Raw genomic sequence first — 10,374 nt, forward strand, 5'->3', positions numbered from 1 at the left:
CCATCGTATCAGGCAACGGAACCCTGTGTGAGAACCTCTCTGGATACATCGAGGGCATCCAGAAACCCATCGTACAGGGAACCCCCAGCTTCTGTCGCGACACTACAGACTTCCTACAAAAACTCAGTACCCACGGACCAGTTGAACCAGGAACACTTCTCACCACGATGGACGTCTCGGCACTATACACCAGTATCCCCCACGATGACGGCATCGCTGCGACAGCATCAATACTCAACACCAACAACAGCCAATCTCCGGAAGCCATCCTACAACTCATCCGCTTCATCCTGGATCACAATGTCTTCACCTTCGATAACCAGTTCTTTACCCAAACACACGGAACAGCCATGGGGACCAAATTCGCACCCCAATACGCCAACATTTTCATGCACAAGTTCGAGCACGACTTCTTCACTGCACAAGACCTCCAACCAACACTATACACCAGATACATCGACGACATTTTCTTTCTATGGACCCACGGCAAGGAATCACTAAAGAGACTACACGATAATATCAACAAGTTCCATCCCACCATCAAGCTCACCATGGACTACTCCTCAGAATCAGTTTCTTTCTTGGACACACGAATCTCCATCAAAGACGGGCACCTCAGCACCTCACTCTACCGCAAGCCCACGGACAACCTCACGATGCTCCACTTTTCCAGCTTCCACCCTAACCATGTCAAAGAGGCCATCCCCTATGGACAGGCCCTGCGAATACACAGGGTCTGCTCAGACGAGGAGGAACGCGATGGACACCTACAGACGCTGAAAGATGCCCTAGTAAGAACGGGATATGACGCTCGACTCATCGATCGACAGTTCCGACAGGCCACAGCAAAAAATCGCATAGACCTCCTCAGGAGACTAACACGGGACGCAACCAACAGAGTACCCTTTGTCGTCCAGTACTTCCCCGGAGCGGAGAAACTACGCCATGTTCTCCGCAGCCTTCAACATGTCATCAATGAGGACAAACACCTCGCTATGGCCATCCCCACACCTCCACTACTCGCCTTTAAACAGCCACCCAACCTCAAACAGACCATCGTTCGCAGCAAATTACCTAGCTTTCAAGAGAACAGCGTCCACGACACCACACAACCCTGCCACGGTAACCTCTGCAAGACATGCCAGATCATCGACACAGATACCACCATCACACGAGAGGACACCACCCACCAGGTGCATGGTTCATACTCCTGTGACTCGGCCAACGTTGTCTACCTCATACGTTGCAGGAAAGGATGCCCCAGAGCATGGTACATTGGCGAGACCATGCAGACGCTGCGACAACGGATGAACGGACACCGCGCAACAATCGCCAAACAGGAGGGTTCCCTCCCAGTCGGGGAACACTTCAGCAGTCATGGACATTCATCCACCGACCTTCGGGTAAGCGTACTCCAAGGCGGCCTTCGAGACACACGACAACGCAAAATCGTCGAGCAGAAATTGATAGCCAAGTTCCGCACCCATGAGGACGGCCTCAACCGGGATCTTGGGTTCATGTCACGCTACACGTTACCCCACCAGCGAACAAATGTTATCTGTTTTTAATATAATGGGTCATTTGCTGGCTTTCTCTGCCTTCCGGATGTTTCTGCCTCTCTCTGTTTTTTTTCCTGTTTGTTTTTTTGTTGAATGTGTATTCGGGGGTTCTGCAGGTGACACCTCTCTGTCTGAACACGGTGATTGCCTTGGCAACGGGCAGTTGCAGGGGCATTCTGTAAACACCATGTATTGTTCTATATGTATAAATGCGTAGGCTTCAAGGAGCTCCTGAACATTTACCTGAGGAAGGAGGAAGTCTCCGAAAGCTTGTGAATTTAAAATAAAATTGCTGGACTATAACTTGGTGTTGTAAAATTGTTTACAATTGTCAACCCCAGTCCATCACCGGCATCTCCACATCAAATAATTCAATCAGATTTGTAATGCAGGACCTTCCCTGAACAAATCCATGCTGACTATCCCTGATTAAACCATGCCTTTCCAAGTGACAGTTTACCTATCTCTCAGTATTGATTCTAATAGTTTGCCCACCACCGAGGTAAGACCGACCGGCCTATAATTGCTCGGGCTTTCCCTCATACCCTTTTTAAACAATGGTGCTACGTTTGCAGTCTTCCAGTCCTCCGGGTACCTCCCCTGTATCTAGTGCGGATTGGAAAATGATCCTCAGAGCATCCGCTATTTCCTCCCTGGCTTCCTTCAATAGTCTAGGAAACAATCCATCCGGCCCTGGTGACTTATCAACTTTCAAGGATTCCAGTCCCTCTAGTACTTTCTCTCGTTATGTTTACCTTTTCCAATATTTCACACCTCTCCTCTTTAACTACTACGTCCGGATCATCCCTTTCCCTTGTGAATATGGAGACAAAATATTCATTTAAAACCCTACCCACATCCTCTGCTTCTACACACAAGTTACCCTGATCATCCCTGATAGGTCCCACCTTTTCCTTAGCTATCCTCTTGTTCTTAATGTACTGATAAAACATCTTTGGGTTTTCTTTAATCTTACTAGCTAATATTTTTTCATGCCCTCTCTTTGCTTTCCTTATTTCCTTTTTTACGTCATCCCTGTACTTTCTATACTTCTCTAGGCTTTCTGCAGTATTTAGTTTTCTGTGACAGTCATAAGCTTTCTTTTTCTGCTTTATCTTGTCCCGTATACTTCTAGACAACCAGGGGGCTCTAAATTTGCCAGTGCCACCCTTTTTCTTTGAGGGGACGTGTCTGCATTGTACCCATAGAATTTCACTTTTTAGTGCCTCCCACTGGCTTGCCACTGATTTCTCCTCAAGTAGTTGTGTCATAGAATCATAGAATCATAGAAGTTTACAACATGGAAACAGGCCCTTCGGCCCAACATGTCCATGTCGCCCAGTTTATACCACTAAGCTAGTCCCAATTGCCTGCACTTGGCCCATATATCGAATCATAGAAGAATCATAGTGTCCTTTCCATTCAGCCAAATCACCTCTTAGTTCTGTAAAATTTGCCTTCCCCCAATTTAAAACGTTTAACTCTGTCCTTTTCCATAATAATGCTAAAACTAACTGAATTGTGGTCACTATCCCCAATATGGTCACACACTGTCACTTCACCCACTTGCCCATCTTCATTTCCCAGGACTAAATCTAGAATTGCATCCCTTCTTGTTGGGCTTGTCATGTACTGGCTAAAAAAATTCTTCAGGACATCTGCCACTGAGAAGACCTTTGCACTATGGTTCATCCCAGCATCCAAACTGAGTCCATCCCAAATGATGGAAACTAGTGGCCTGGCCAGTTTTCTCCTCCGCTGCTCTCCTGGTTAACTTGTGCTGGAAGTGTGCTGTCTGACCCACCGATTTTTTTTTTTTGGCCAAAATATTAGCACAGGACACTTGTAGCAAAGTATTTCACATTCTGATAACACTATATGGAAAAGTTAATTCTCATCTCCCGTTTCATACATCAAGAGCTCCCCCGAATCACCTATCAATGGATATAATGGCCTTGAAGTTCCTTGGGGGAGGTTCTGTCAGTCTTCCACCATAACTCCTTTAAAAGACTGATGGAGCACCCAGGTTAACATTGGAAAGCTGGTTGCGCAAGGTCGTCGCCATTTCCAGGAGTTTTCTGGTTCCCTTGTAATTTCTAGGCCATAGGAACAGGAGTAGGCCATTCTGCCCCTCGAGCCTGTTCCATCATTTAATTAGATCAGGGCTGATCTGTATCTCACCTCCATTTACCGCCTTTGTTCCATGTCCCTTGATATAACCTTACTGAGGCGCAGTGCCTAAAACTGAATGCGATATCCAGATGGGGCCTGGCCAAGGCTCTGTACAACTGAAGCTTAACTTCCTCCATTTATATTCCAGTCCCCTTGTGATAAAAGCCAACAATCCATTAGCCTTTTTGAATATATTTTGTACCTGTGCACATTAGCTTTTAGTGATTTGTGTACAAGGACACCCAAATCCCTTTGCACCTCCACAGTTTCTAATCTCTCGCCATGAAGAAAATATTCCGATTTTGCTTCCTCGGATCCAAAGTGGATGACCTCACACTTCTCCACATTGAACTCCATCTGCCACAGTTTTGGCCCACTCATTAATCTGTCTATGTCCCTTTGTAACTTCTTGCTCCCATCGACACAATTTACTGTGCCTCCTAACTTAGTGTCATCTGAAAACTTGGATAAACTCTCCATTCCTTCATCCAAATCAGTGATAAGATGTTAACCCAAGACCCCATCTACTGGATTAGTTGGACGTAAAGGATTTGAGTCACTTTTTGAAGAAGAGCAGGGAGTTCTTTGGTGGTCTGGACAATATTCCTCCCTTAACTAACCACCAAAATCAGATCGGTAGTTCTCCCATTTGCAGTTGGTAGGATCCTGCTGTGCATAATGTAGCTACAGTGTTGCTTACAGAACAACAATTATGTTAAGGTTGACCTCCTCAAAAAGACTGGATTTGTTTTAGATCACGTACATGGGTGTATTCTCATCAATTAAAGGCCATCTTGGCTTGTAATCTGAAGAATAGTTCAGAGGTATTGAAAGTAGATCGAGCAGTGAAATGTCATATTGCTGCAAAAATCAGGGCATACTACAAGCTGCAAACTGAAGATTCAAATTCCTTGTATGAAACTCTTTTAAGAATTGTTACTATATACGTAGGTTGTCATAAGCACTTGGTAATTATAACTATATCATGTATTCTAAGTGTCCTTATTCATGCAAAACTTTCCTTGGACTAGTTTTATTATTCCAGTACTGTATCTGGCTACTGCTTAACATCTTTCAGGATTAAAATATTAGCAGAGATGTATCTCTAGCATGTCTACCTGTAGCAGGTGATTGTCATGTATAACAGTATTGTTGGAGTACCATGGTAGATTTCTTGAGGTCTGAAATATTTTTCCTAATGTATCTTTTAGGTACTAAGGGTTCCAGATACATCATTGACTCTTCTTCCAGACTTGCTCTACCAGGTACTTTTGGGTAGCAGACAGTCATCAGTCCCAAATCTGTCCCTCCTTTCCCTCATTCCTTCCAACAGGATGTCCAGAACCTAATCCGTACACTTTCTTTGGTCTGGAAGGCTGCATTGTTCAGGAAAATTGCTGTGTGAACAGCTGTCCTTTTGTTAGTTCAGGGGTATAAATGCTTGTCAAGAGTTAATCTGTATTAATTATTTTCTTACTTCGTTAGATGTCCTGCTGTGGAGGCATTAAAGTGGACATTTTACTGCACCAGTTTAAATCAGCATAAAGCCTGGGTTGACAAGCATGCTTTGCAATATTCAAACAGCTTAAGCAAGGCTCATTTAACCCCTTGTACCAACAGCAATTTCAAGGCTGCTTTCCTTTATGCTGTACCAAAATGTGTGATACTTCATCGTTTTTCAAACAGTATTGCCTTTTCAAATAGATGTCAGCACTCAAACAGACTAGCTGGGATCTAAATGTGCCATTGCTTTGAGTTAGTGTTTATATCATTAATGTTTTATATGACTCACACTGACATAAATCACATTTTGTCATCTACAAAATAAATCTTGACAAGTTTAGAAGAATATGAGGATATGGTGGATAGGATTGATACTAATTGGATTTATTTCAGGAATTAATGGCCACTGAGACCTTTGTTCAAGTAATGATCTCCCAGACTGGTGTTGCTCAATAGACATGTGAAATGCTCTGTAAAGGGATCTTACTTTGGTTTGATTTCCTACATGAGAATTTTTATATGTGAGATGGGTTTTAAATAGCTGTGCAACTGATACACAAAAACCAAGATTAGCTCAGATAACATGTGAAGCCACAATTGTTAAATCTCTAAGTTACAAAAATTTGAAATATTTGCAAACATTACATAGAATTACATAAAACGTACAGCACATTTGGCCCAACTGTGCCAGTGTTTATGCTCCACATGAGCTCCCTCCCACCCTACTTCATCTAACCCTATCAGCATATCCTTCTGTTCCCTTTTCCCTCATGTACTAATCTAGCTTCCCCTTAAATGTATCTGTGCTAGTCGCCTCAACTACTCTGTACATAAAAACTGTCCATTTCAGTGACATGTACTTCACTGAAATCACTTACTCAGTTGGAACTGAAGCAGAAGGTTGTGGATTAAACCCCAACCGTGGACTTGTGTTGCTATATAATATTAATGCTATCCATATTACTGCTACTATCTTGTCTTTATTCGCTTCTTTCTATCATTGCATTTCTTTTCATTTACAAACATATGAACATATCTACTTATGAAATGTCAGACAGGAAAAGACCAGCTGGTCCATCAAGCCTGTCCCAAACAGTTATGACACAACAAAGCATCAAGACTCCCAGTGTGCCCTCCCACTTGTAGTCATGTAATCTCCTGGGAGATATGAAAAACCACATTAAAAACCCTAGGCCAATTCTGGGAAAAATAATCAGGAAAATTGCTCTCCGACCCCCGAAGGCAATCAAAACAAGTTCCAGGAGATCAGTAACCATGGAGGTACATACCCAATGTCCCACCTACCTTTTGCATGCAGTGATATTAGCCACAAGGACCTCGTCCAGCTACTTTTTGAACTGTTAAAATCCACATATGCTATAACTTGTTTCAAATGACTGCGTAAAGAAAAACCTCCTGATATCTGACTGAGTTCTACGCTCACATAGCTCATACACAGGCCCCCTCGTTTTCCCTAACCTTTCTAATTCAAATATTCTGTCCACACAGACACAGTCTAGTCCCTTCATCAATTTAAACACATTATAGTATCATAGTATGTTATGGCCCATCGGGCCTGTGCTGGCTCTTTCAAAGAGCTATCCAACTCATCCCACTCCCCAGCTCTTTCACCATAGTCCTGTAACTTTTTCCTTTTGAAAGTTATTATTGAATCTGCTTCCACCGCCATTTCAGGCAGTACATTCCAGATCATAACAACTTTCTGCATAAAAAAATGTTTCCTCATGTCGCCTCTAGTTCTTTTACCAATCAACTTAAATCTGTGCTTACTGATGCTTCGGTCAATGGGAACAGTTTCTCCTTATTTACTCTATCAAAACCGTTTATGATTTTGAATACTTCTATCAAATCTCTTCTTAACCTTCTCTGTGCTAAGGAGATCAACCCCAGCTTCTCCAGTCTCTCCACATAAATGAACTCCCTCATTCTCGGTACCATTCTAGTAAATCTCTTCTGCACTCTCTCTAAGGCCTTGTCATCCTTCCTAAAGTGTGGCACCCAGAATAGAACACAATAATCCAGCTGAGGCCTAACCAATGTTTTATAAATGTTTAGCATAACTTCCTTGCTTTTATACTCTATGCTTCTATTAATAAAGCCCATGATCCCATATGCTTTTTTAACAGCCTTCTCAACTTTTTTTTATTCTTTCATGGGATGTGGGTGTCGCTGGCAAGGCCGGCATTTATTGCCCATCCCGAATTGCCCTTGAGGTGGTGGTGGTGAGCCGCCTTCTTGAACCGCTGCAGTCTGTGTGGTGAAGGTTCTCCTACAGTGCTGTTAGGAAGGGAGTTCCAGGATTTTGACCCAGCGACGATGAAGGAACGGCGATATATTTCCAAGTCGGGATGGTGTGTGACTTGGAGGGGAATGTGCAGGTGGTGTTGTTCCCATGTGCCTGCTGCCCTTCTCCTTCTAGGTGGTAGAGGCCACGGGTTTGGGAGGTGCTGTCAAAGAAGCCTTGGCGAGTTGCTGCTCTGCATCCTGTGGATGGTACACACTGCAGCCACAGTGCACCGGTGGTGAAGGGAGTGAGTGTTTAGGGTAGTGGATGGGGTGCCAATCAAGCGGGCTGCTTTGTCCTGGATGGTGTCGAGCTTCTTGAGTGTTGTTGGAGCTGCACTCATCCAGGCAAGTGGAGAGTATTCCATCACACTCCTGACTTGTACCTTGCAGATGGTGGAAAGGCTTTGGGGAGTCAGGAGGTGAGTCACTCACCACAGAATACCCAGCCTCTGACCTGCTCTTGTAGCCACAGTATTTATGTGGCTGGTCCAGTTAAGTTTCTGATCAATGGTGACCCCTAGGATGTTGCTGGTGGGGAATTCGGCGATGGTAATGCCGTTGAATGTCAAGGGGAGGTGGTTAGACTCTCTCTTGTTGGAGATGGTCATTGCCTGGCACTTGTCTGGCGCAAATGTTACTTGCCACTTATCAACCCAAGCCTGGATGTTGTCCAGGTCTTATCGATTGGCTTCTCTGATGGTGGGGTTATCGGGAGGAGGCCGAGATGGATCATCCACTCGGCACTGCTGGCTGAAGATGGTTGCAAACGCTTCAGCCTTGCCTTTTGCACTCACATGCTGGACTCCGCCATCATTGAGGATGGGAATGTTTACAGAACCTCCTCCTCCCGTTAGTTGTTTAATTGTCCACCACCATTCATGACTGGATGTGGCTGGACTGCAGGGCTTTGATCTGATCCGTTGGTTGTAGAATCGCTTAGCTCTGTCTATAGCATGTTGCTTCTGCTGTTTAGCATGTATGTAGTCCTGAGTTGTAGCTTCACCAGGTTGGCACCTCATTTTTAGGTACGCCTGGTGCAGCTCCAGGGATGCTCTTCTACACTCCTCATTGAACCAGGGTTGATCCGCTGGCTTGTTGGTAATGGTAGAGTGAGGAATATGCTGGGCTATGGGGTTACAGATTGTGCTGGAATACAACTCTGCTGCTGCTGATGGCCCACAGCGCCTCATGGATGCCCAGTTTTGAGCTGCTAGATCTGTTCTGAATCTATCCCATTTAGCATGGTGGTGGTGCCACACAACACGTTGGATGGTGTCCTCAGTGCAAAGACAGGACTTCGTCTCCACGAGGACTGTGCGGTGGTCACTCCTACCAATACTGTCATGGTCAAATGCATCTGCAACAGGTAGATTGGTGAGGACGAGGTCAAGTCGGTTTTTCCCTTGTGTTGGTTCGCTCACCACCTGCCGCAGGCCCAGTCTGGCAGCTTTGTCCTCCAGGACTCGGCCAGCTCGGTCAGTAGTGGTGCTACCGAGCCACTCTTGGTGATGGACATTGAAGTCCCCCACCCAGAGTAACATTCTGTGCCCTTGCTACCCTCAGTGATTCCTCCAAGTTGCGCTCAACATGGAGGAGGACTGATTCATCAGCTGAGGGAGGACAGTAGGTGGTAATCAAGAGGAGGTTTCCTTGTCCATATTTGACCTGATGCCATGAGATTTCATGGGGTCCAGAGTCAATGTTGAGGACTCCCACAGCCACTTCCTCCTGACTATATCTCACTGTACCACCATCTCTGGTCAGTCTGCCTGCCGGTGGGACAGGACATATCCAGGGATGGTGATGGAAGAGTCTGGGACGTTGGCTGAAAGGTATGATTCTGTGAGTATGGCTTTGTCAGGCTGTTACTTGACTAGTCTGTGGGACAGCTCTCCCAATTTTGGCACAAGCCCCCAGATGTTAGTGAGGAGGACTTTGCAGGGTCGACTAGGCTTGGTTTGCCTTTGTTGTGTCTGGTGCCAAGTGGTCCGATGCCGGGTGGTCCGTCCGGTTTTATTCTTATTATGACTTTTTTTAGCAAGATTGTACAACTGAGTGGCTTGCTAGGCCATTTCAGAGGGCGATTAAGAATCAACCGCATTGCTGTAGGTCCGGAGTCTCATATAGGCCAGACCGGGTAAGGACAGCAGGTTTCCTTCCCTAAAGGACATTAGTGAACCAGATGGGTTTTTACGACAATCTGGTAGTTTCATGGCCACCATTACTGATGCTAGTTTTTTTTTAATTCCAGATTTTATTTAATTAATTGAATTTAAATTCCCCAGCTGCCGTGGAGGGATTTGAACTCATCACTTATCACTGGATTATTAGTCCAGGCCTCTGGATTAATGGTCCAGTAACACAACCACTATGCTACCGTACCCAAACTTGTCTTACCACTTTCAAAGATTTATGCACATATACCCCAGGTCTCTCTGTTCCTGCACTCCCTTTAAAATTATACCATTTAGTTTATATTGCCTCTCCTCATTCTTCCTAACAAAATGTATCACTTTCCACTTCTCCGTGTTAAATTTCATCTGCCATGTGTCTGGCCATTTCACCAGGCTGTCTATATCCTCCTGAAGTCTGTTACTATCCTTTACATTGCTTACTATATTCCCGAGTTTTGTGTCATCTGCAAATTTTGAAATTATACCCCCTATACTGAAGTCCAGGTCGTTAATATATATCAAAAAGAGCAATGGTCCTCATACCGACCCCTGGGGAACACCACTGTACTTCCCTTCAGTCTGAAAAACAACTGTTCAGCACTACTCTCTGCTTTCTGTCCCCTAGTCAATTTTGTATCCACACTACCACTGTCTCTTTA

The sequence above is a fragment of the Heptranchias perlo genome, chromosome 3 (genome assembly GCF_035084215.1).
Source record: "Heptranchias perlo isolate sHepPer1 chromosome 3, sHepPer1.hap1, whole genome shotgun sequence".
Taxonomy (NCBI): Eukaryota; Metazoa; Chordata; class Chondrichthyes; order Hexanchiformes; family Hexanchidae; genus Heptranchias; species Heptranchias perlo.